General features: G+C 44.0%; 1 protein-coding gene across 3 annotated transcripts in view; it reads left to right on the forward strand.

Moving 5' to 3' along the window:
* The window catches only part of epha6 (eph receptor A6), a 754,048-nt gene that overhangs the window by 86,910 nt on the left and 639,344 nt on the right, over positions 1-27,794 (forward strand). The window lies entirely within an intron of this gene.

Below are 27,794 nucleotides of genomic sequence, written 5' to 3' on the forward strand. Positions count from 1 at the left end.
GCATCACTTTTTAATTGTTGGTTGGAAAGTTGGATTTTTGTTGCATGTTATATTGCTTTATCTACATTTTCACTGGTCCCTTGATTTTTGCTGATTTTTATGATTTGCAAGACTCTTATTGTGAACTCTATTTCTCACGGCTGCCTTGCTTCAAGCTGCCATTTTGCAACTAAAGTGGCCAGAAATTTTCTAATGTTTTTAGATTTTGAGAAATAAGAGCAGTTTTGAGGGCATGAGAAAGGCAGATGTGATTCTGCCTCACATTAAACTTGCATTTATTGGCCCAGACACTACTTCCTGGGCATATTAGAGGAAAATTGACTTTGGTACCTTTCTGTAGGAGACTGCCACATATTTATGCAATTTTCTGCAGGGTGATTTGCAGACAACTTGTACAACAGGAATTGTTATGCCATCAAATTCTTCTGAGCTGTCAACAGTGATGTATGCCAAATTAATTAGTTGACTGTCCACAGATGCATCAAAAAGGTGCCAGAGATCTAGTTTGCAAAGGACTACCATGCTCATCACTTTCCTTGTGGAAAGTATCGGTTTGACAGGACATAGAACCTTTCCGAGGTGGCAAGGTTGCCAAAAGTACTAAGTATAGTAGATGATACCATGTACCATATAGCCCATTGAGCCTGGCTGCAACCTCCTGATAGACAAAGTGCCCTTGAGGCCTCAACAGTCCCTCCTGTAATATAGTTCCATCTAGTGGACTACTGCTGCACCTAGTGGACGACTGTGGTAACACAGCCATTGCTGTAAATACAATAAAGGCATCAGGTGACAGGTCACCTGACAAATTCCTTTGTTAAGAGCCATCATGTAAAATCTGTGTGTTGTGAAGTTGTAGAGAATATACCACACCTCCCATTATCAATTCTGCCCCCCTAAATAGCCTGGGAAAAGACAGACAAATCTTTAAAAAAAAACATCTTATACCATTATAATGGCTGAAAAAATATTTGCCCCCATACTGCAGCCACATACCTTTAAGTGGGAACATCACATTAAATTAGAGCTGGCCACCAGATTTTTAAAAATTATTTATTCGTTCATAGGATGTGGATGTCGCTGGCAAAATTAGCATTTATTGCCCATCCCTAATTGCAAGGTGGTGGTGAGCTGTCTTCTTGAACCATTGTTCTTTTAACAGTTTGGTACAACTAAGTGACTTGCTAGGCCGTTTCAGAGGACAGTTAAGAGTCAACCACATTGCTGTGAGTCTGGAGTCTCATATATGCCAGACCAGACAAGGATGGCAGATTTCCTTCCCTAAAGGACATTAGTGAACCAAATGGGATTTTACAACAATCTGGTAGTTTCATGGTCACCATTAGTGGTACTAGCTTTACATTCCAGATTTATTTAATGAACTGAATTTAAATTACCCTGCTGCCATGATGAGATTTGAACTCATGTCTCCGGATCTTTAGTCTAGGCCACTGGATTACTAGTCCAATAACATAACCGCTATGCTATGTTTCACCATCTTCCATTTGACTAAATGCTGGCACAAAACCAAAGCTGTGCTGGAAGCTTATGGTAATTATTCAAATAACTGGATACCCCAAAATTGTGGCCAAACAGCTCTCTGCATTCTAGACCAGCTTTGTACTGGCAGCCAGCCTTTTATGGCACAGATTTTGCTAAGGTCAGAAATCAGGACACAGGTGTCACCAAAGACAGTCTCGCAAAGATGCAGTACAGATTGAATGCGTTATCAACCCCCCCATACATCTGTCCCAGCAACATGTCTTAACCCAAATTTAATACGTACCAGTGTGTATCTTTTTGTTTCCTATCATTGAGGCCACCTAGTAAACATAAAAACATAGAAAATAGATGCAGGAGTAGGCTATTTGGCCCTTCGAGCCTGCACCGCCATTCAATGAGTTCATGGCTGAACATGCAACTTCAGTACCTCATTCCTGCTTTCTCACTATACCCCTTGATCCCCCTAGTAGTAAGGACTACATCTAACTCATTTTTGAATATATTTAGTGAATTGGCCTCAACAACTTTCTGTGGTAGAGAATTCCACAGGTTCACCACTCTCTGGGTGAAGAAGTTTCTCCTCATCTCGGTCCTAAATGGCTTACCCCTTATCCTTAGACTGTGACCCCTGGTTCTGGACTTCCCCAACATTGGGAACATTCTTCCTGCATCTAACCTGTCTAAACCCGTCAGAATTTTAAACGTTTCTATGAGATCCCCTCTCATTCTTCTGAACTCCAATGAATACAAGCCCAGTTGATCCAGTCTTTCTTGATATGTCAGTCCCGCCATCCCGGGAATCAGTCTGGTGAACCTTCGCTGCACTCCCTCAATAGCAAGAATGTCCTTCCTCAGGTTAGGAGACCAAAACTGTACACACTACTCCAGGTGTGGCCTCACCAAGGCCCTGTACAACTGTAGTAACACCTCCCTGCCCCTGTACTCAAATCCCCTCGCTATGAAGGCCAACATGCCATTTGCTTTCTTAACCGCCTGCTGTACCTGCATGCCAACCTTCAATGACTGATGTACCATGACACCCAGGTCTCGTTGCACCTCCCCTTTTCCTAATCTGTCACCATTCAGATAATACTCTGTCTCTCAGTTTTTACCACCAAAGTGGATAACCTCACATTTATCCACATTATACTTCATCTGCCATGCATTTGCCCACTCACCTAACCTATCCAAGTCACTCTGCAGCCTCCTAGCATCCACCTCGCAGCTCACACTACCACCCAACTTAGTGTCGTTTGCAAATTTGGAGATACTACATTTAATCCCCTCATCTAAATCATTAATGTACAATGTAAACAGCTGAGGCCCCAGCACAGAACCTTGCGGTACCCCACTAGTCACTGCCTGCCATTCTGAAAAGTACCCATTTACTCCTACTCTTTGCTTCCTGTCTGCCAACCAGTTCTCAATCCATGTCAGCACACTACCCACAATCCCATGTGCTTTAACTTTGCACATTAATCTCTTGTGTGGGACCTTGTCGAAAGCCTTCTGAAAGTCCAAATGCACCACATCAACTGGTTATCCTTTGTCCACGCTACTGGAAACATCCTCAAAAAATTCCAGAAGATTTGTCAAGAATGATTTCCTTTTCACAAATCCATGCTGACTTGGACCTATCATGTCACCTCTTTCCAAATGCGCAGCTATGACATCCTTAATAATTGATTCCATCATTTTACCACTACCCATGTCAGGCTGACCGGCCGATAATTCTCTATTTTCACTCTCCCTCCTTTTTTAAAAAGTGGGGTTACATTGGCTACCCTCCACTCGATAGGAACTGATCCAGAGTCAATGGAATGTTGGAAAATGACTGTCAATGCATCCGCTATTTCCAAGGCCACCTCCTTAAGTACTCTGGGATGCAGACCATCAGGCCCTGGGGATTTATCGGCCTTCAATCCCATCAATTTCCCCAACACAATTTCCCGACTAATAAGGATTTCTCTCAGTTCCTCCTTCTTACTAGACCCTCTGACCCCTTTTATATCCGTAAGGTTGTTTGTGTCCTCCTTAGTGAATACCGAACCAAAGTACTTGTTCAATTGGTCTGCCATTTCTTTGTTCCCCGTTATGACTTCCCCTGATTCTGTTTGCAGGGGACCTACGTTTCATTCACCAATCTATCCTAGCCAATTCATGCCTCATACCTTCAAAGTTGCCCTTCTTTAAGTTCTGGGCCATGGTCTCTGAATTAACTGTTTCATTCTCCATCCTAATGTAGAATTCCACCATATTATGGTCACTCTTCCCCAAGGGGCCTTGCACAACGAGATTGCTAATTAATCTTCTCTCATTACACAACACCCAGTCTAAGATGGCCTCCCCCATAGTTGGTTCCTCGAAATATTGGTCTAGAAAACCATTCCTTATGCACTCCAGGAAATCCTCCTCCACCGTATTGCTTCTAGTTTGGTTAGCCCAATCTATATGCATATTAAAGTCACCCATGATAACTGCTGCACCTTTATTGCATGCACCCCTAATTTCCTGTTTGATGCCCTCCCCAACATCACTACTTGGTCTGTACACAACTCCCACTGACGTTTTTTGCCTTTTGGTGTTCTGCAGCTTTACCCATATAAATTCCACATCATGCAAGCTAATGTCCTTCCTAACTATTGCATTGATCTCTTCTTTAAACAGCAATGCTACCCCACCTCCTTTTCCTTTTATTCTATCCTTCCTGAATGTTGAATACCCTTGGATGTTGAGTTCCCAGCCCTGATCATCCTGGAGCCTTGTCTCTGTAATCCCAATCACATCATATCTGTTAATATCTATTTGCACAGTTAATTCATCCACCTTATTACGGATACTCCTTGCATTAAGACACAAAACTTTCAGGCTTGTTTTTTTTAACACCCTTTGTCGTTTTAGAATTATGGTGTAGTGTGGCCCTTTTTGTTTCTTGCCTTTGTTTACTTGGCCTTCCACTATTGCTTTTTAACTTTCTACCATCTGTTTCTGACTCCATATTACTTCGGCCTGTCTTGCTGCATAGATTCCCATCCCCCTGCCATATTAGTTTAAACACTCCAGAACTGCATTAGCAAATGTTACCCCTAGGACATCAGTTCCAGTCCTGCCCAAGTGCAGACCGTCGCTTTTGTACAGGTCCCACTTCCCCCAGAACTGGTTCCAATATCCCAGGAATTTGAATCCCTTCCTCTTGCACCACTGCTCAAGCCACCTATTTATTCTAACTATCCTGCTCCCTCTACTCTGATTAGCATGTGGCACTGGTAGCAATCCAGAGATTACCAGCTTTGAGGTCCTACTGTTTAATTTAACTCCGAGCTCCCTAAATTCAGCTTGTAGGACCTCTTCCCGCTTCTTACCTATATCGTTGGTATCTACATGTACCATGACAACTGGCTGTTCACCCTCCCTCTCCAGAATGCTCTGCAGCCGCTCCGAGACATCCTTGACCCTTGCACCAGGGAGGCAACATACCATCCTGGAGTCTCTGTTGCGGCCGCAGAAACTCCTATCTATTCCCCTTACAATAGAGTCCCCTATCACTCTTTTTCCTGTCTTTCTGTGCAGCAGAGCCACCCATGGTGCCATGAACCTGGCTGCAGGTACCTTCCGCTGGTAAGTCATCTCCCCCAACAGTATCCAAAACGGTATATCTGTTTTGGAAGGAGATGACCGCAGGGGACTCCTGCACTACCTTCCTGCTCTTGCCTTGTCTCTTGGTCACCCATTCACTATCTGTCCTAACCCTTACCTGCAGTGTGACCAACTCACTAAATGTGCTATCCACAACATTCTCAGCATGTTCTCCTCTTTGATGTGGACTATATTTTATGTCATGTTTAAATGGCTTTTCTAACTCTGCACACATCTCCATTCTCTTTTGGCATTGGAATTATGTTCCTTGCAACCTTTTGGTTGTTAAACAAACCTTGCCACAAATTGAACATGACACAAGGTAATAAAACGAGCACCATTTTTTTGTTTACTTTACCCCAATGAATTGCCCATTAAATAACTCCTAAAGTAAAAGCAAAGCTTTTATATTACAGGTAGTCATTTTTTTAAATTTTATTTTTTTAATTTTATTTTTGTTTGAATATTTTGGGCTTATTAATATGAAATTGTCCAGATATAATTTAACACAGGTTGGATGCAGAGTAAAGTTGCCTCTGATATGTCTCAACAATAGACCTTGGGGCCGAAATTCCCTCTGCCCCATTTGGGGCGGCTAATTCGAATTCTCTGGTGAATTACTGCCCGAATCGACGGGGCGGGGAATAGAGGGAAATTGCCCTCTTTTCTTTTCAAAAATCATCAGGGCGGTGTTTGGGGTGGCAGGGGGGCGGAAGTGAGTCGGGAGCATGGTGGAAGGCAGGCAGTGTCATCAGTGCTATGTTGAGCATGTCAGTTCCACGCTAATGAGGTCAGCACGACGTGGACGCGCCACGCCGCGCTAACGCTTAGCAACATCCCTCCCCTTCACTTAAAAGGGAGGGATGCTGCGAGGTCAATTTTTAGCGTCCACTGGGCCACCAGGGAGGGCTTCAATAGGGCTGAACCTGTGGCCGCCATTGTCAGGCTGACTGCAGAGTCAGCCGATAATTAAAATAAAATGGCGGCCATGGCGGTATGCACTTAAGGGCAGACATGCTGCCCAGCCACTGGCAGCTTCCCGCTGCGCGAAGCTGTTGGGGGCACCGACAAGCAGTCAATCGACTATTTGAGGGCAATGTCGTTTTGTGGCGGGGACCAGGCGGTGCGTGCTCTAATGACATAATTATCGCCGTTCACACAGGAGCAGAACGGATACCTTCTCCGCCTCAAAAAAATCACAAGCGCAATGTCCTGATTGTCAGAGAGTCTGCCCCGACTGGGCAGAAACTCATTTCCACGGTAACTGCTCTTAAAAAAAAAAAAAGGGGGCAATTTCGGCCCCTTGATTTTAACTACAGTAGACCACCTCTTTGATCAAGGTACTACCGTGAATTTTTTCAGCTCCAACACCAAGGGTCCAAAATTCCAATGTGTCCACTCTGCACATGTGCAATGTAGTGGAACCCACAGCTTCCCAAAGCGAAGGTCACTGGCATGGCCTTAAGTTGTGAGGGTGAGGCCATTAGTATTATCAGGTAGGTGCATCACTCATTTATGGATGAATTAATAATGTGCACCCGACTGAGGCCTGGAATATTGAGTGGTTCTGATGCAGTTGATATGACTTGGGAATGGCCTAAAAGAAAGAGTATGGCCCCAATTCTGCAGCATCTAAAGGAGCTACCAGGTCATTTCCACAAGGTAATCCATCCTCTCCACAATTGATTACCTGCTTCCTTAGGGAGCTTTTTCTAGATCCATAATGGAACCTATGCCTGCACTTAGCAGATAAAGGTTCTGTTGGGCCTACTATAGAGGACATGTTCCAGGGAAGTCTGGGAATTACTCCAGTCATACACTCCTGATATAAGAGGCGAGAGCCTTGATACATCCGCAAACTGGAACGTCAACAGGGCTGGGACCAATATCCTCGTGGAGGAGTGTGGGGGGCATTGCTAGTGCTGTTGGAGAGGGTTTAAACTAGCTTGGCAGGGCATGGGAATTTGAGCGTAGATTTAGTAGGGAGAGAAGCAAAGCTGGAAATGGAAGGCAGTACATTAGTAAGTGAGTTTGGAAAGCAGAGGAAGCAAAGGCTAGAAAATAGACTACGAAGGAGTTTGGCAGTGCTTAATGGTATGTACTTCATTGTAAGGAGTCTAGTGAACAAGGCAGATGAGCTGAAGGTAGAGATAGACACATGGAGGTATGATATTATAGCTATTACTGAAACATGGCTTAAAGAAGGGCAGGAATGTCAGCTCAACATTCCTGGTTGCAGGATTTTCAGATGAGATAGAGAGGGGGATAAAAATGGAGGGGGGTTACAATGTTGGTTAAGGAAACAATTACAGGTGTGAGTAGAGATAATGGGCCCAAGTTTCCGCCCCCTTTCTAGAATAAAAAGGGCGCCGAAAAGTTACTTTTTTGTTCTCCGAACTCCTCAGGAAGTCTTCGCCCTCGGCATAGCACAGCACAAGGGGTGGGAGGCGGAGCCAGGTCCCGGCGCTGAAAACAGTGCCGAGACCTCTGCACATGCACACTAGAGTGTGCGCACGTGCAGTAGCTCCTCGCAGCCCAAATCTCTGCGACGCTGCATGGGAGAGGCCCAAAGCATGCCGCCCCTAGCCCTGGCCGAATGGACTCCCCGGGCATTGAAGATGTGCTGAGTTATTGAGACTCGGGCTTCCTAGAAACATCCACGCCCAGCATTTTAACAACTCTATCTAGAAATAACATCAGCTCAGAATTTTCAATTTACGGAGAATATATATTCAAGAACTTTGTGCTAGTGTTTCACTGTTGCTGGGATAATCCGATTAACTGGGAGCCCAGAAAGCAATGTCTGCCTGAGATGTCTGGGAGGGAAACCACTGGGTTCATTGACAGACCGACTGACAAATCACCCGATGGGAAGTAAGTTGGAGGGAGAGCCCACTCACTTGCTGTGGTCGGGAGTTACACAAGCCCAGGTTCGGAGTCAGTCTGTGCTCTGTTCGGAAGATGGGTGCTCAGGCACGGACGACTCTGAGCTGGACTCGGGATCCACGTCTTTGAACATTCTCTGACAACCACAGATTTCGGCAAAGTAAGGAGATGACGCTTCAAGACCGCATCCGCGGGGAGCGTGCCGAGACTGGGGGAGAAACACCCTGCTTTTATTCCAGACTGGTTGGAATTCTAAAAGTGGAATCTTGCAATCTGGAAGCACCAAATTAATAAACACCTAAATTAATAAGCGTCTAGGTACAAAATACGCCCATTCCAGTGCGTGCTCCAGTCAGCAAGGTGGGACTTCTAATTTTTATTACTTGATTTAATGTTCATTTATTGTTATTTAAAAATTATGATGGTTTCTATGCATCTCTAGGTTAAAAGTGAAGTGTTTAATGCTTTGTAAAATCCCCTAACTTCCATCTAACTTCCCTTCCCCCCTATCTCTTGCTGCCTGCCCCTAATTTATAAAGTGTAAGCAAGGTTTTTCTGAGTGTACAAAAATCTACACTTACTCCATTCTAAGTTAGTTTGGAGTAAGTTTTCGCTGCCTAAACTTGCAAAACAGGTGTAAGTGGCTTATAATGCCCCCTTTTGGAAAAAAAATCTGTTCTAAAATGAAACTATTCTAACTAACTAGAATTGGAGCAAACCAAATGCCGAGAATTGCGATTTCTAAGATACTCCATACTAAGCTAGTTGCTCCAAAAAAATAGGAGCAACTCTTGTCGAAACTTGAGCCCAATATGTTAGAAGGATCATCAAGTGAGGCCATATGGGTTGAACTGAAGAACAAAAAAGGAACAATCACATTGCTGGGAGTGTATTATAGACCCCTAAATAGTCAGAGGGAGATAGAAGAGCAAATATGCAGGTAAATTGCTGAGAAGTGCAAAAAAAACTAGGACAGTAATAGTAGGGGATTTCAACTAGCCGAGTATTAACTGGGATAGAATTAGTGTGAAAGGAATAGAAGGCACAACATTCTCCAAATGCATTCAGGAGAATTTGTAGCCAATCCATAAGAAGCCCAACAAGAGAGGGGGCAGTTCTGGACTAAGTTTTAGGGAATGAAGCTGGGCAGATGGAAGGGGTATCAGTGGGAGACCATTTTGGTGGTAGTGATCATAATTCAGTTAGATTTAGGGTAGTTATGGAAAAGGACAGATAGACCAGGTATAAAAGTTCTTCATTGGGAAAAGGCCAATTTTACTAAGCTGAGATGTGATTTACCAAAAGTGGACTGGAGAAAGCTACTTGAAGGTAAGTCAGTGTCAGAGCAGTGGGAGGTATTCAAGGAGGAGATAGTAAGGGACCAGAGCAAGTATGTTCCCACAAAGAAAAAGGGTGGGACTCCAAAATAAAGAGCCCCCTGGATGTCAAGGTGCACACACGGTAGGATAAGTCAAAAAAGGAAGCCTATGTTAGATAACGAGAGCTAAATAATGCAGAAAGCCTAGAGGAGTATAGACAGCGCAGGGGTGAAATTAAAAAGGAAATTAAGAAAGCAAAGAGAAGGCATGTAAAACAAATTGGCAAGCAAAATCAAGGAAAACCCAAAGATGTTTTTTAAATACATAAAGAACAAGAGAATAGCTAAGGAAAGAGTAGGGCTTATTAGAGACCAAGAAGGTAACATATGTGTGGAGGCGGAAGACATGGGTATGGTCCTTAAGGAATACTTTGTGTCTGACTTCACTGAAGAGATGAAGAATGCAGATAATGCGGGGTATTTTCACAGAAAAAAATGGGGGTGTTGGAGGTGGGGTGCGGGGGAGGAAGTGAAAGTTGGAAAAATCTAAAGCCCGGCCCCAACCTGCCCACTTTCACCTTTTACTCAGACGGGACAGGGGGCTGGCAGCCAACCCGCTGTCAGGAAGTGGGTTGGCAAGTTCAATAGAATAATGAGGCCTGAAGCCTCTACTTGAACCTGCAGGTAGCTGGAGATCCCAACCCCCCAAGTCCCCCATCAGAAGCCCGCAACCTCTGGGACTGGACCCCTGCACCCCCCCCCACCCCCCCGGAACAGGTATTGTACCCATCCTGGGGATCTATCTCACCCCACTGGATCAGGGATCAGACCCCTCTCTTGGAGCGCCCCCCCCCCCCACCACGGGCCTAGACTCCCCCGGGCATGGAACGCCCCCCCGCCCCGACCCCACTCCTACACCTCACCTGTACCCAGCACATATCTATTGTTGCGGTGTCCAGCGTTCCCTGACTGACTAGAAGCCAGCCTGCCAGACTGACATCCAGGTAGGACGTTAAAACTCCACAGCATGCGAGGAAACCTAGTCGGTTCTACTGGGTCCCCGCACCATGAGGATGGGAAATAAGAAAATCCTGGCCATTGTAGTTAAGGAGGAGGAGTGTAAAATATTTGATGGAATAAGCATAGAGAGGGAAGAAGAGTTTTAACATCTTTGAAAGTACATAAATTGCCAGGCCTGGATATATCCCAGGCTGTTAAGAGAGGCAAGGAAGGAAATAGCAGTGGTTCTGACCATCTGAAGGTAGCAGGGCAGGTAAATAAGGTGGTTAAGAAGACATACTTTCCTTTATTAGCTGAGGCATAGAATATAAGAGCAAGGAGGTTATCCTAGAACTGTATAAAACACCTGTTAGGCCAAAGCTAGAACACTGCGTACAGTCAACACATTACAGGAAAGATGTGATTACAATGGAGAGGGTACAGAGGCGATATACGAGGATGTTGCCTGGACTGGAGAATTTTAAATATGAGGAAAGATTGGATAGGCTGGGTTTGTTTTCTTTGGAACAAAGGAGGCTGAGGGGAGACTCAATTGAGATGTATTAAATTATGAGGGGCCTAGATAGCGTGGATATGAAGCACCTATTTCCCTTAGCAGAAAGGTTAATAACCAGGGAGCATAGAGTTAAAGTAATTGGTAGAAGGATTAGAAGAGAGTTGAGGAGAATGTTTTTCACCCAGCGGGTCTGGAATGCACTGCCTGAAAGCCTCTTCACATTTAAAATGTACTTGGATATGCTGTAACCGGTAAGGCTACGGATGAAGAGCTGGAAAGTCGGGTTAGGCTGTATAGCTCTTTTTCGACCGACCTAGAAACAATGGGCCAAAAGGCCCCCTTCTGTGCCGTACATTCCTATGATTCCATGGAATTTCTTCTACTGGGAAAATCCTGGTGGAACCGAATACCACCCCATTTTCTGCTCCTCCCCAGCCCACCTGCAGCAACACCTGATATCGGATCTGCAAGGGCACCAATGGTTCTCACCAGTTCACTGAGATTGCCATTTTGTGTCAAATGATGGGCAGTTGTAAATTGTATATCAAGTCTAAACAACTGCATTGAGACTATCCAAATTATTTCAGTTAAGTAATTTACAACCAGGAAAGAAGAGAATTTTATGCCATTAACCCGAGATGGATTCAAGTCTCTACATGAAACGAGATTATTCTAAGTCAATATATCACTGTCGCCTAGGTCAATAATGTGTTATTCTTCAGAAGAACCGATTGCTTAGGGTTCCTAATATAGTTCTTATCAGCAGTTAAATAATTTAGTGCAAGTCTGTGGGGGAGGGGGTTGTTTAGAGAGAGAGATTGTTTATTTACTTCTATCGAATCATGAGATTATATATAAAGAGGTTGAGCATTTTCTTCTTCGAGCATAACATAAGAAATAGGAGCAGGAATAGGCCATTTGGCCCCTCGAGCCTGCTCTGCCATTCAATAAGATCATGTCTGATCTGATCTTGGGCTCAATTCCACTTCCCTGCCCGCTCCCCATGACCCTTTACTCCCTTATCGCTAAAAAATCTGTCCATCTCCGCCTTAAATATATTCAATGACCCAGCCTCCACAGCTCTCTGGGGCAGAGAATTCCACAGATTTACAACCCTCTGAGAGAAGAAATTACTCCTCATCTCAGTTTTAAAAGGACGGCCCCTTATTCTGAAACTATGCCCCCTAGTTCTAGATTCCCCCATGAGTGGAAACGTGCTCTTTGCATCTACCTTGTCTAGCCCCTTCAGTATCTTATTGGGGCCGAAATTCACCATCCCCGAGGAGTTTGGGCAGTCAACCAAAAAAATAAATCGGCTACTGCGGTCGGGTACATTTCCCTTCCCGAGCCATATTCAGCTCGGGGAGGATTTTAGCAGTGTTCACTTCCGGGGTGAAGCCGCTGTAAAGGAAGGTTTCCAGCAGTGAGCTCTGCAGCGTGTGGGCCGCTGGAAAGGGACTACCACAACAAAATTCACCAAGGAAAAGGTAGGACTTTTCCCAGCAGTGCCCCGGCGAGGTTTTCGATGCGGTGCTCAAACGCGACATCGCTGGGGTCCCTTGGTAGGTAAAAAGTTTTATGACTTATTATTTGTATTTCACTTTCCAGCATGCATCTGCAGCATTTATCTTTTGATACAGTTTTATTAATTTAGTGTTTTTATTTCATTTTCCATGGTCCACAGTATTTATCTCGTGATACAGTTTTATTAATTATTAGTGTTTTTATTTAATTTTCCATGGTCTGCAGTATTCATCTCTTGATATAGTTTTATTAATTGTTTTGGTTCTATTAAACCTGCTGAGTGCTGCTCAGAGGTTTGCACATACCCCTGTACTTTGTACAACTTTCAGGTCTGACTCTTTAGTGGGCTGCAGAGACCTGCTTGGCAGGATAAGGGATGTCCCCTGTGGCTGTTCACTCCTCTGCAGAACCCCAGGGCAGTGCCAGAGCATGCATATAATGATGCTCATTGTGCCACCAGGTGCATCATCGAGCAGTGCATAGGCATCCTTAAGCAGAGGTTCCAGTGCCTGGACCGCTCTGGTGACACCTTGCAGTAGACTTCTCAACGGATCTCTATAAAATCGTCATGGTCTGCTGCACAACCTGGCCATCATAAGGGGACAGCCACTGGAGGTTGAGCCCAGCAGTACCAACTGAGGAGGAGGAGGAGGAGGAGGCGCAGGAGAAGGAGAATCTCGATCACCCCAGAGCTAGGAGGCATCGACTCATCGCCACCCTGGAAGGGCCGGGTGCAGACTGGCCAGCACCCTCCTGGGAGGGTGCATCCTCACATATATGGAGCTGCCTGACACCTCGCCTGCAATCTCCCTCCATGCATTATGTACTGGCGGTCTGCCAGGTCTCCCCACGTCAGGAAACAGTATTCTTCTTCTGTCCTCCACACCATCCATCAATGTCTCCAGCTCCATATCAGTGAACCTGTTGGCTCTCCTTGCACCTCTTACACCAGCCATCCTTCCAACCTCCTTCACCCCTCAGGGCCTTGCTGCAAACCCTGGCCTTTTGAGCAGCTGGCTCATTAGACACCCTTATCTGCATGCTGAATTTCTCATGGTGATAACGCTCAAATTATGATTGCCACACCACTGAAAAATCTACGTTGGAAATGTTCCTTAGCGCTGGAACCCATTCGTTCACTTTGGGAGCTGAATATGGGGTGGCCCAGCCATGAAAAAACTTTGGCGCTAATGGCCACAAAAAGTTGGGGGAGCACCGAGGTGTTTCAATAAGGGCCCTAGGTGTTTCAATAAGATCACCTCTCATTCTTCTAAACTCCAATGTGTAGAGGCCCAACCTACTCAACCTTTCTTCATAAGTCAACCCCTTCATCTCAGGAATCAACCTAGTGAAGGATATACTTGCATTGGAAACTGTTCAGAGAAGGTTCACTAGATTGATTCCGGAGATGAAGATAGGTTGAGTAGGTTGGGCCTATACACATTGGAGTTCAGAAGAATGAGAGGTGATCTTATTGAAACATATAAGATAATGAAGGGGGCTCGACAAGGATGCTTGGAGGACATTTCCACTCATAGGAGAAACTAATCCTAGGGGACATAATATCAGAATAAGGAGCTGCCCATTTAAAACTGAGATGAGGAGGAACTTCTTCTATCAGAGGGTTGAAAATCTATGTAATTCTCTGCACCAGAGAGCCGTGGAGGTTGGTTCATTGAATTTATTTAAGGCTTAGATAGACAGATTTTTGAGCAATAAGGAAATAAAGGGTTATGGGGAACGGGCAGGGAAGTGGAGCTGAGTTCATGATCAGATTAGCCATGATCTAATTAAATGGCGGAGCAGGCTCGAGGGGCCAGGTGGCCTACTCCTGCGCTTATTTCTTAGGTTCTTATGTTCTTATGAACCTTCTCTGAACTGCCTCCAATGTAAGTCATCATCATCTACTGTGAAGATGGATACAACATATTTGTTCAAAGCCTCTACCATTTCCCTATTTTCCATTATTAATTCCCCAGTCTCATTCTCTAAGGGATCAACGTTTACTTTAGTTACTCTCTTCCTTTTTATATACTTGTAGAAATTCTACTATCTGTTTTTATATTTCGTGCTAGTTTACTTTCATAATCCATCTTCCCTTTCTTTATTATTTTTTTAGTCGTCCTTTGCTGGTTTTTAAAAGTTTCCCAATGCACCGGCCTCCCACTAGTCTTGGCCACTTTGTATGCCCTTGTTTTCAATTTGATTCCATCCCTCATTTCCTTAGTTAGTCATGGATGGTTATCTCTTCTCTTAGTCTTTCCTTCTCATTGGGATATATTTTTGTTGAGAGTTATCTCCATAAATGTCTACCACTGCTTATCAACCAGCTTACACATTAATCTATTTTCCTAGTCCACTTTAGCCAACTTTGCCTTCATACCTATGTAATCTCTTTTATTTAAGATCAGGACACTGGTTTGAGATCCAGCTTTTTCACCCTCCAACTGAATTAGGAATTCAACCATGCTATGATCACTCTTTCCAAGAGGATCCTTTACTAAGAGATCATCTATTAATCCTGTCTCATTGCATCTTACCAGATCTAAGATAGCCTGCTCCCTGGTTGGTTCTGTAATGTACTGTTCGAGGATACCATCCCGGATATACTCTTCCTCAAGGCTACCTTGGCCAATTTGATTTGTCCAAATCAATGTGAAGATTAAAGTTAGCCATAATTATTGCCGTTCCTTTCTTACAAGCCTCCATTAGTTCTTGATTTCTGCTCAGTGCAACAGCGTGGCTACTGTTTGGGGGCCTGTAGACTACTCCCATCAGTGACTTCTTATCTCCATCCAAACTGATTCTACATCTTGATCTTCTGAACCAATATCATACCACACTACTGCACTGATCTCATCCTTTATTAACAGAGCTACCCCACCTCCTTTTCCTTCCTGGCTATCCTTCCGAATTGTCAAATATCCCTGAATATTCAGTTCCCAGACTTGATCACCTTGCAACCACGTCTCTGTAATGGCTATCAGATCATACCCATTTATATCTGTGCTGCTATCTTGTTACGAATGCCGCATGCATTCAGATAAAAAGCTTTTAAGTTTGTTTTTTTAACCTTTTTTCCCTGCTTTGACCCCACTTTCTGATACACTCTTATTTTTATACATTCTGTCCCTTCCTGTTACACTCTGGTTATCATTTCCCCCACCGCTACCCTGCTCTATTGCCTTCTCCTTGCTCTTTGACATTTTTAATTGGTTGAGCCAATTATGTGAAACAAATTAGAGTGAGTTCAAAAGAATTGAGCTCTGTAAGTAAATTTGCTTCTGATGTGCACACAAATCTCATGTTTGGCCTTTATGTTAACTTTTCAAAAAATATTTTCCTACTGTCAATCTTCAGCCAATTGATAGAGGTCCTGAAATCTAACCCGAGGTGAAATTCCTGGCAATTTCCCTTCTTTCTATCAACCTGACACTTCTATCTCTGCTCAGTGCTGTGGGAATAGATTAAGAACTGTAATTGTCCATCAGGAAAATCCTAAATGTCAGTCAAGGAGGAACAAAAAGAGATATTAAGCAAAATGCAACCTTGCCAGAAAAAATAATGGGCCAGATTTTGTATTAGAAATAACCGTTATTAAGGAATATATCAGATCACATCTTCTGGTTTCTGCACATGCGCAGTTAAACAATCGGGAAGTTGCTATCCAATTTGCCTGTTCCTCCACAAGCCTCACTACACTGGTACCTCGGTGACATGCTCAGCGTTTAATCACATGAAGGGCATGAAGTTGCAATACTTACCAGATACCAACTAAACATGTGAGGAGAAGTTAGAGCGTGTCTAGTCAAGTGTAAGTAACTTTTCAATGGTGTGATAAGTCTTAATTAATGGAGAGCAACCTCTCTGACACTTAAAATTTACTTTTACAAGTGTGGAGACTCTTCCTTCAGATTTTAATTATTGTTGGAGATTTTTTTTAAATTGAAAATTAAAATATTTTTCTTTGTCTCTTTTATCTCTCTTTCTAAATCCCAACTCTTTCTTTTGTTTTCTGTATATAATTAGGCATTGAATTAAATATTCTAACTTACATTTCCTGGTTTAGACTCTGCGTGTCTCAGTAAGGATTCTTCAATCTGATTGGTTGAAGAGATATGCAGTTGCTTGTTCAGTTCACACAGGTCCCAGATCCCATGTGTAGTATATGTACGCACTCTAATAACAACTCCACGAGGTAAGGATATTGTACTTGAACTGTAGTGACCTTAGTCCGTTTATTGCAGCTCCTTGAGCGAGGACACAATGAGGCGAGCTAACTTTTATACTTGGTTACTTGCAGTGTGCAAGTGACCCTTGTGTCTCCACCAGTAGCACCCTCTGGTGGTACAGGTATGGTGTATACAGTGTGAAGGTACATTCAGTGGTCTCGTGTTACAGTACATACATTAACATACATAACAACACTCCCCGCCCCCCCCCTCCCCAAGTCTTGTGCCACAGGCTTTTGCACTGTGTTCTCTGGCCCTCGACTTGAGTGCCCAAAGCCCTTGCACTTTGTCTTTGCTTGGGAATGGCTCTTTCCCTGTGGACCCACAAGTCCTTATTGCTATGACATTGGGAAGTGGTCAGCAGTGGACGGTTGGAGGCTGTAGTGAGGGTTGTGTGGGTTTTGGGTGTGATCCATGGGTGTCCATTGCTACATACATCCATTTCAATCCCCCTCCCCCCTCCATACATAGACCATGTATGTGGCTCAGTACCTGCATTGGCATACATGTAGAGTGAGTAAGGGATCAGATTGGTTATGTCATTGTTTTTGACTTCAGCAGTGGTGGAGCAGGTACATGTTATAGGTAAGGTACATGCATTATATTGTCTGGGTGGGTGAGGACGTTTAATGGTTGGCAGAGCCACAGGGCGGTGTGGCCTCCCTGTCCTCCATTGAGGGCTGCAGGGTCACCCTGCTGCCCTTCATTGGTAGTGGAAGTCTGGTCATCCCAGATCCCGCTGGGAAAGCTGGAGGGTACTGGCCTCTTGCTCCTGGTGCTGGCCCTGGTGGCCAGGGGGGTAGGGCAGATCTGGGGCAGGTTGCCAGTGGTGATGGCTGTGCCAGCCATTGATCGCTAACCCTGCAGTGGGTATGCTCCCATTGTGTGTGTGTATCTGTACCCTCCCTGGGGCACCACATTGGTCCCGGAGGCGCAGGCTACATGATCAGGTAGCCCGCTGAACCTGGGTGTTTCCCACGGGAGGTTGCCTTTGGCATTGTCGCCATACCTGTCCGGTATCATTTTTCATTTTATCATTAGCATTCATGATACATTGGCTCCGACCACAACCTGCCGACTTGACATTGTTATTTGTCTTTACACTTTCACATTTGTCCATTACAACACTTTCCTGTGTACTATCTGTATCTCTGTGCAAGATTACATTTGGATACCTGCCTTTGTTAGTTATATTTGTCTCATTAGCATTACCAGCATCTCTGTTCAACACTACGAATTTGTCACTTACATCACTTTTTTGAGTACTATCAGCATTTCCGTGCAAGGTTACATTTGGATATGTGCCTTTGTTAGTTACATTTGTCTCATTAGCATTACCGGCATCACTGTTCAACAGTACATTTATATAGTTGCATTCATTAATTATATCTTTATCATTAGTGTCACCGGCATCACTGTACCAAGAGTGGAACTGTCCCTTTAATTGTTTTGGGTTGCCAGTCTCCTTTAAGAGGGCCTTACAATCTTTACCCCAATCCGGTTCGCTGCTCGGCATCAGTTGTTGCTCCCTCAACGCTGCCTCTTGTGGTCTGGTCGCGGCCATCTTGATTTCAGGTGCTTCACCTCGTGGTGCGGGCACCATCTTCTTTTTCTCCATGAGGTAGGCTGCGGTGATCCTTTTCTCCCCAGGTTCTGCCACGGAAGCCGGGAATCTACCTTCTGCACCAACCTTCTTCCCTTGGAGTCCTGCCACTGGAGCCTGGAAGGTGAGGTCTGGTCGTTCAGGTTGGATCATCTCGCCATTGAGTTGTGCAGTTTGTGTCATCGCCACGCAGTCGAGCTGGACGGTAGGATTTCCAGGTGCTATGATGGATCTAAGTTTGGGGCTGCATAGGATGTCGATCACTGGGGCCTGGAGGCTTTCCCCGCTCCAAGAGATTTGGATTTGCTTCATCCATCTTCTTCACAACAGCATTGGACCATCACCAGCAACGATCCACAAAGGATGTTTGTGCATCGCGCCGCCATGGGACACCTGGACATCCACGCTGCCAACAACTGGGATGGTGTCTTTTGTGTAAGTGAGCAGCTTCGCCTGGATTGGGAACATTTTGAGTTGTTTGGCAGGACTGTCCCAGAGTTTCTCGAAGGCCGTCTGATTTATCAGCGATTGGCTCGCCACTCTGTCGACCTCAATCGAGACTGGAACACCGTTGATTTCTACTTTGATTTTCCATGGGGAACTCTCAGCGGAGCAGGTATACACTCCGTACACCTCTTGCAGGGGCTGAGCTGCTTCGTTTTCTTCAGCGTTGGAGCCCGGGTGATCAGCTAACTCATCAGCAACTTGTTGAGTAAAATTTCTTCTGCACATTCGCTGGAGATGACCTTTAGTGTTACAGCCTTTGCAAGTATAGTCTTTGTATTGGCACTGGTGGGCCCTGTGGTTTCCTCCACAGCACCAGCACGGGGCTAGCCGGTTGACCCCATGTGGTGGACTCAGGTTTGCAGGACTAGGGGCAGCAGCCTTGCCTCTGAAAGGTGCCATTCGGTTCACTGTACTTGTTGGGTTAGAGGCCTGCGAGCGAGTCATCATCCTCTGGAGTCGCAGACTGAAATCATGAATGCCTGGCTCACTTTGATTGTCTTCTACAGGGTGACCGTAGTGTCCGCAGAGAGCAGCTTGTGGAGGAGACCCTTGTGGCCGATTCCAGTAACGAAGATGTCCCTTAGTGCTTCGGTGAGGTGGTCGCCAAAATCACATGGTGCAGCCAATCTTCTCAGATCTGCAGCATATTTAGCAATTTCTTGGCCTTCGGGCCATCGGTGGGTGTAGAACCGGTGTCTGGCTGTGAGGATGCTCTCTTTAGGTTTGAGTTGTTCTTGTATTATAGTTACGAGCTCTGCATAAGTCTTGGTTGTCGTCTTTGCTGGGGCTAGCATGTCCCTGATGAGGCCATGGACAGTGGGCCCACAACTGCTGAGCAGGATGGCTCTGCGCTTATCAGCCAGTGAGGTCGGTGTGTCTCCAGCCAGGTCGTTCGCAATGAAAAAGTGTTCGAGCCTTTCCACAAAGGCATCCCAATCTTCCCCATCAGCGAATTGTTGGAAGTTGAATATGTTAGACATGTTGTGCGTGGAAATTCGTAACCTCATCGCCAGTTGTATATACAAGCACTCTCATAACGACTTCACGAGGTAAGGGTATTGTACTTGAACTGTAGTGACCTTAGTCCATTTATTGGAGCTGCTTGAGTGAGGACACAATGTGGTGAACTCCCTTTTATACTTGGATACCTGCAGTGGTGGTACAGGTATGGTGTATACAGTGTGAAGGTACATTCAGTGGTCTAGTGTTACAGTACATACACTAACATACATAACACCATGCAGAGGACACCGTGCTGTATCAGACTCCGATGACATAAATTGCTGCGCAAAAGCCCATGAAAAGTCTGTGGGCAGTTGTAAGCATATTGAATTGCAAGGGCCATTCGTTCACCACTGATCACAAAATCCAGGAAAATAATACATATAGTAGCCGGATTTGATTACAATTCAATCTAAAGAATTTTATTTCTACTTTTTTGACATTCGGTTATATCTCTTAGCTCGAACATGTGATTTTGTGTGCCTCTACCAAAAGTGACAAAAATGTAATTGTTTTGAAATGTAACTAATAACCTTTTATAGTTACTTGGGAAGCTGTAACGGGATGTGTAGAAATCAATGAGAATAATTGAAATTGAAACAATTGTAATCTGATGCTTACCAATTTGATGCTAAGGGTTTAACAATAAAGTCAGACATAATATTTTTGATATTGACGGCTATTCATTTTTTCTCTCTAAATTTCACCCCACGTCAATTAAATAAACAATTGCCAATCAATTCTAATTGATTTTACCTGTCTGTGGTATTCAATTGTAGCATTTTCTCTTTGCAGATGTCATCTGGTTTATAATGATTCAATTCTAACAGGGAACAGAAAATCTAGTAGTGACATTAATATAGATACAAACAACTGTTCTAAATTTAGATGTATATTTGCAGGAGACTGTAGAAAAGTGATTGGAATTTGTCACAAGCAAGGGAAGGAAAACTGAATTGATTTGATACTTGTCCTATGTGTGTGCCTGGATCTTGAGCTGCTTTTTTAACATTAACTCAGTATATATAAAGTGAGATTGGTTTCTTGTGATGAAATTCTTTAGTGTTATCTGGTATTTGATTTTCAAAAATCACTCTAGGTTACCCAGACAGGGTCGCTGATTTATAAAAACAAGGGCAAAACACCTTTAAGTGGCAGTGTCATGAAACTCTTACAAAAATATTCAAATTAAGGAAAGGGAATTGTACTTAGTGTGATGATTTTTTTACAAGGTACTCGGGAGGCATGATGGTCTAATTCCACAAATTACAAGGCAACAAAAATGATACAGCAGTGGTCCAAACACCCTGCCTGGAGTGAACTCTAGATTTGCTAACGGGAGGTGCAAAGTACCCAAATTTTCCCTCCCAAGATGTTTGAATATCATTTAAGATCTGAGAAGATAATGTGGCCAACAATGTCTTGACAGTGACAGGCTGAATGTTCACATTCTAGTCTTGGTAGTATTATTTAAAGGTTTCAAGCAACTTGAAATGCCATGGTGGGTAAGGAGTAAATCCTTTTAAAGTTATCAACCCAGTTATACCAGAATGCTATACTGACACTCCTATAAAAAGAGTTTCAGTAGCCTCTCTCTTGGTGTGCAGATTGATAAGGGATTCTGGTAGACTTGAGCAATTCTCAAAATGATATCCCCAAAATAGGATATGAATTTGAAAGCATTCAGAACCCTGGTATCCTCACTTTTGTTTAAGTCTTGGGATGCAAAATTGAGATTCTGATGGCTGTTCACAGCCATGTGGGTGATTAGTAGTCGCTGATCAACTCGACCTCATTTGGGATAATTATCTGTTTCCTTCTTAAATTATATCTAAGTGATATCTGATTAATTTTCAAACTGAGTAAATCATAGTAACACTTTTCTCTCCTACTGCACATAAAATTTAAGACACAGTAAAGGTTAATTCCATTCTGTTCCTTTGACTGCAGACCTGTTAGAACCGTGGGAATGTAATGTATGCAATTCAACAAGCAATAGTTGAATAATACAGATTGTAATGCTTAGTGTTTGTGATTCAGGGAAAATGGGAGTTTAGAGAAAGATAACCAATGGGATACCTATATTTAGCTCCATTACAGTTCCCTCAGGTGCTAGATGGATTACAGCTTTAACAAGGTTGAATAGCTGCAATATGGAAATCCAAGGAGTATCAAATTAACAATGAAATCACTAGGTGTATGTGCAACTACTTGGTATAACTACCAAGTGGAACCTTTAAGGAAGAGGTAAGAACATGGTTGAATGGACAAATATCCAACAGATATTTTATATGGGTGCTGACCTCGAGCAACACAGTTCAAGTGCTGGAGCCGCATTATGGGGAAAGGATCCGATTGATATTTTCTTGTTGCTCAGCGCATGCCTTCTGTGAAAGCCCCACTGCATTATCTTGTACTACGTGCAATGGGTTCACCTCAGCACTCAATAATACTGACTGCCTGCGCCTCACGTGCACTATGGTGTCAAACATTAAATTATTGGCCATTCAAAGGGCTAGTTTCAAAAGGGTTCGTTTAAACAAGTTCTGTAAACCACCACATGGAAAGTTCCAGAAAGTATTACTTTTTTCAGCAAAGTATATTGAGTTAGCCTGCTCAGAATGATGAAATATTTTTGGGTGAAGAAAAGGATAATTTGGACAATTCAGAAAGCAAAGACATTGGGCGACTACTGAGGTTTAAATTATATTGCAACTGATATGTTCTATATAAATGAGAGCAACGCTCTGCAAAGTGAAGGAGAGGAACACTTAATAATTAAGTATACTGTATTCGCTGTTCACGATGCAGTCTCCTTAACATTGGGGAGATGAAACACAGAACCGTTTACGAAGTCAGCTAGCATGCAGGCCAGGAAATGAAGTTGAGCGGTCAGCAGTTTAGTGGGAATGGGGTCAAGGGAGCAGGAGGTGTGTCTTTTTGACAAGATGAACTTATGAGGGAGAGAAACTAGAGAGAGAGAGAGACATGAGTTCAGGGATATGGCAAGGGAAAGCTGGGGGTGGGTTTAGATTGGTGGTAAGGGGAAGAGAGGGAAAGCAGGAGAGGCAGTTGAATAGATAGTCTCAATCATATTGACGAAGAAATCCATGAGCCTCTTGCAATTGTTGGATGTGGAGTGGGCAGAGGAGAAGGGTAGTGATCTTTGCTCTCCATGATAATCCTAAAGCAGTGGGCAGTTATGACAGAGGACAGTGAGACCCCACAGTGCTCGATGTGGTCAAGCCAAATCTGGTGATGGATGACTATGTTGGTGCCAGATACGCTCCAAGTCTGTATTCCTTGCTCTTGAAGTGAAGATGAGGGATCATACTAGGAGGAATGATGATCATGGGAGAGAGAAAAAAGTTTTGCTGGGGACAAGGGCATCAAAGGTGGAAGTGAAGGAGCGGTTGAGTAAATTGACAATTACAGAAATATTGTGGCAAATGGAAGGTGGTTGGGAGTTTGAAAGTGCAGTTTTCCAGTTTTTTTTTTATAGCTCCTCTCTCTATTCCCTGCCAATGTTTAATAAGCTTAAGGTTAATGAATGCAAACAATTAAATCTAAAAGATACAAAAAAGCTGTATTAATTTACAAACTGTTTTCAATGCCTGTTTCAACGTAATGAGAATTCTCTGCTGCAGAGGATCATAGTGCACTAATTAGGTTCTTCTATTAGTTGCTTTTCAAATTAAATGGTAACTAATCATCAGGTTCTTTAATGAGATTTATAAAGTACAAACATCTGATTTCAGAATAGAAGGATGTGACTACCATTTTTTCCATACTTGACCTTCCTTTTGCTTAGTTAGCATAGCTAGACAAAATAATATTATCGGTGTACAAAAACATGATTGCAAGTAACAGGTGAGCAAGAGATAAGCCAAAGAGTTACAGAGCATATTGTAAAATTGGACTAATTAAGCTAGATGGAGAAGTAAAATAAGTCATTCTCAACAGCTTGGTAGCAGGCAGAGAGATAGCAATGTGCTTAATCAAGTAAGGTGAGCAGCAGGGAACATTCATGAAGGATTTCATGTTCCAGAAGTAAGTGGACACATCAGGGACAATGGTAATGGAGGGTTGAAAGCTCAAACAATTTAAGAGGTAGCGAGTGATTGATTCCTAACAGGGACCACTTTGCTAATCTGCAGACCTGATTTTCCATGACATTGGTCATGAGATGCTGCTAACACTGAGCTCAGGCACTTCCTTTGGAAAAAAATGATTTAAATGGACACATCCCAATGTCCATTAGAAATTCATTGTTGAGGAAAGTTGCTGTAGATTATCGTGTGCTGTAATAGTCCAGCTCCTGCCTTGGAAACAGGCCAGATTGTCAAGGCTGAAATAAACTGCAGCAAATTACTGCATTTTTTATTCTTAAATATCTTTGACCTGTTGAAATATGACTTTGGAAGTGACATGACTGTGTTCTAGATGCAAATTTATATGAATGCCTGGCTGAATTATTTTGAAATGCATCAATGCGGTACTTGTGTGTGATGTTATCATGACAGCCTCAGAGAGCTGTGCAAGCTGGGACATTGAATAAATTTAAAACAGAAATAGACAGTTTCTTAAACGATAAGGGGTTATGGGGAGCGGGTGGGAAAGTGGAGCTGAGTCCATGATCAGATCGTCCATGATCAGATCAGCCATGATCTTATTGAATGGCGGAGCAGGCTCAAGGGGCTGTATGGCCTACTCCTGTTCCTATTTCTTATGTTCTTATAAAATTTATGCTAGCCTCCTCTGCCACTTTAATTATGTTGTACCCTTTTGGCATGTTAATTAGTTTACCAGAAATGTTTACTAATCTAGAGTTGAGAACACTTCAGGTTCTAGTGATCACCATATAAGTTGATTTGATATTCTTGACCTTAATAATACAAATGTGCAAGACATTCGCTTTGGGGACTATAGCCTGGATTTTACGAACCTCAGCTGCCCGTGGCAGGCAATGTCGATGGTGGGTCCCTGCCTCGCTGTTGGCTCCAGATGCTTATGGAAGGAGTCACAGCACGCAAGGAGGTTCTCTTCCCTTCCAATTGGCGGAAGAGACTTCCCCAGGACACCAATGCAGCCTGGTTGCATATTGCACAGGAGGACACAAGCAGGGATGTGGTCAAGAGGACCTGGCTGCAGTGATGCATGACTTTCAATGATCTCAGTAGATCATGAAATGTTACTGCAAAGCCACACTCAACCTCATCATGTTGTGCCACTCATCACATCCCATCACTCTGCCTTCTCTACCCTGCTCCTGCACATCCTTACGCACACCAACCTACCTTGCACCTCCACCCATCCCACTCTATCTACATTATCACTTCCCCATCTCACCAGCCACCCTCACACTCACCTTCATCCTAGTCCAAATCATACCGACTAACAACACACAAGGGTAGGCACTTGTGTGTTTTAGCCAATGTTTATGTGAAATTTCTGTTAATGTGCTGTCAAACATTGAAACCTTTATTTTCAACACTTTGCGGTCCTGGACAGATTTTTGTGCACCTTTGTAAGTGGCTTAGTGAGTTGCAGTGAATGGTGAGACATAACAATATCCCCTGCAATGGTGATGAGTGTGAAAGGAATGGCTTGGTGATTGTAGGGATGCTTTATGGGTTTGCTGTGCGGTAGTGTCAACCTGGCACATCATGTGGCAGCCTGGGTGCACAGCATCAAGTGAAGTAAATCTGGCCATGGTGAGGCCATCCCTGGCATCCCGAGCAGCAATGTGGTCAATTGCTGATGCCCTGTGTCCTGTGCAGCATCAAGTGATTGTGGAGATGGTAGGTGTTGTTGGTGCTGCTGTTGTGCCTGGTGATGCTGGTGCTTGGGCTAATTGTGGTTGGATTCTGAGGACCCAGGTGAGAGCGTATAAAGTGCACCGATGCTGATGGAACAGATGGCAGGTGAAGTAGAGATGACAGAAGTGATCTGTCAATGGTCGGAGAGGTAATGAGGTCAAACTGGACGGAGACTTGTGTAAAGACTTGCAACATTCTGAATCTGTAGTGGAAATGCAGTTTAGAGAAGCTAGTGGCCAAGAGAACATTTCTCAATCAGCTGAGAGCTTTGACTTGACATTTGAAGCTGTCAATTCATCAGCTGAAACAATGGCAAGTAACCTCTCACCTCAGCTTCACTGATGAGGTCTAGGCACAGCGGGAAACCGGTGGGCGACCTGTCAAATTCAAAAAGCTGGGGAAACAGCATTGTTAAGTGGCTGTAAACAAGCCACTAATAATTTCAATTGCCTCCGCTGCTGCTACATGTCGGGTCTGCTCAGCGCTGGCAGACCCGACATTTGGTAAAGGCACATGGCAGTCGGTTGACAGTGGGGTCCCGACCCATTGTTAAAAAACACCTTCCCACTTGATCCGCCACAGATCGCACCTGCTGACACCCCCCCCCGGCGATAAAATTCTGCCCCCTCCTATGTGTTGGGCATCAAGGAGAAGTAAATAGAATGTTTCTTTGAACAATTACTTGAGGAAAGCGAGAAAGAAAATATCTATCTGAGTAAATGACAAAAATATTAAGACCTAGATTACATTGGATCAGTAGGGAAGTGGAGAATAATTTCTGAGCCAAAAAGAATTATTTCAAATACAGGACAGTTGGATGAAATGGAAGTCCTACAAATGCAACCCACATGAATATTTGAAGCAGTAGCAAAGAAATTACAATGATGATTGATATCTGAAAAATTAATTATACAAAGCAGACAGAATGTTAAGTAGCAGCTAGGTTCTTTTATGGGATACGTTAGATAGAAAGATCATGGAAGATAAGGAAATGGATGATGTCTTCAGAAAATCGAGTCAAACTATAATCTATAATACATGTAGAACATATGAACAGAATAAGAGCAGGAGTAGGCTATATGGTCCTTCGAGCCTGATTCGCCATTCAGTAAAATCTTGGCTGATCTGATCTTGGCTCAACTCCACTTTTCTGCCCGCTTCCCCTAACCTTTGACTCCTGATATTTCAAGAATCTGTCTGTCTAATATATTCAATGACCCAGCCTCCACAGCTCTCTGGGGTAGAGAATTCCAAAGATCCACGACCCTCTGAAAGCAGAAATTCCTCCTCATCTCCATCTTAAATGAGTGACCCCCTTATTCTGAAACTATGCCTGTTTGTTCTAGATTCCCCCACGAGGGGAACCATCCTCTCTGTATCTACCCTGTCAAACCCTCTCAGAATCTTAAATACTTAACCTATTTATATCCCTTTCCAGAGTTTTTGGGTTGGAAATTCGGTCTGTTGTCACCTCTGTTCAGGGGCGGTAATGGCGGCGGAATTAATTTCTGGGTGGACGGCCAGCTTCCAGCGCCCCGTCGGTACATTCAGTGTCAGTTTTGCGGGGGTGTGGAGCAGTACCGCCCGGGAGAGACGAGCCAGTGTGCAACGCCCCCGGTTGCAACAATGTTCTGAAATTTGTTTTCTCGGGGACTCGTAGCGCACCCTAGTGCGACCGCCTGGGAAAGCGGGCAGTCCGAGCTGCTCCGGCCTTGGTGAGGGAAGGAATGAATACTTGAGGTAAGTGTGATTGATTTTTTTTTTTGCAATTTATGTTTATGTGGGGTGAGCAAGGTATTGGGAATGCTTTTGATGTTTTTTTTGCCAATTTTTTTTCTCAGAGAAGCCTCTCTTAGGGTGCTCCGAGGCTAGTTCTTTTGCTCAGCCGGCCTAGCGCCCTAAGAGAGGTGTGGAAAGCCTCCCTGAGTGCTCCGCTCTACACTCGGGACCCAGCTGATGAATTTTGTGGCTGCAGACGCAAACCCCATTTCCTGGCGCAAAATTTACTGCCCTGTCGCTATTAGCGCCCTAATTCGCCTCCAACTGAATTTCCTCCCTTTGTCTCCTCTTCACAATTTGCTTTCCCACCTATCTTTGTATCGTCAGCAAAGTTGGCTACAAGGCACTTGTTCCTTCATCCAAGTCATTAAAATAGATCTCCCACATTGGTGACTGGCCTCCCCTCCCCGCCTCCTTCAGCGACGACTGGAGCTCTCCTTCCCCACTGGTGACCTGGGCTCTTTTCCAC

The sequence above is a fragment of the Pristiophorus japonicus genome, chromosome 11 (genome assembly GCF_044704955.1).
Source record: "Pristiophorus japonicus isolate sPriJap1 chromosome 11, sPriJap1.hap1, whole genome shotgun sequence".
NCBI lineage: Eukaryota > Metazoa > Chordata > Chondrichthyes > Pristiophoridae > Pristiophorus > Pristiophorus japonicus.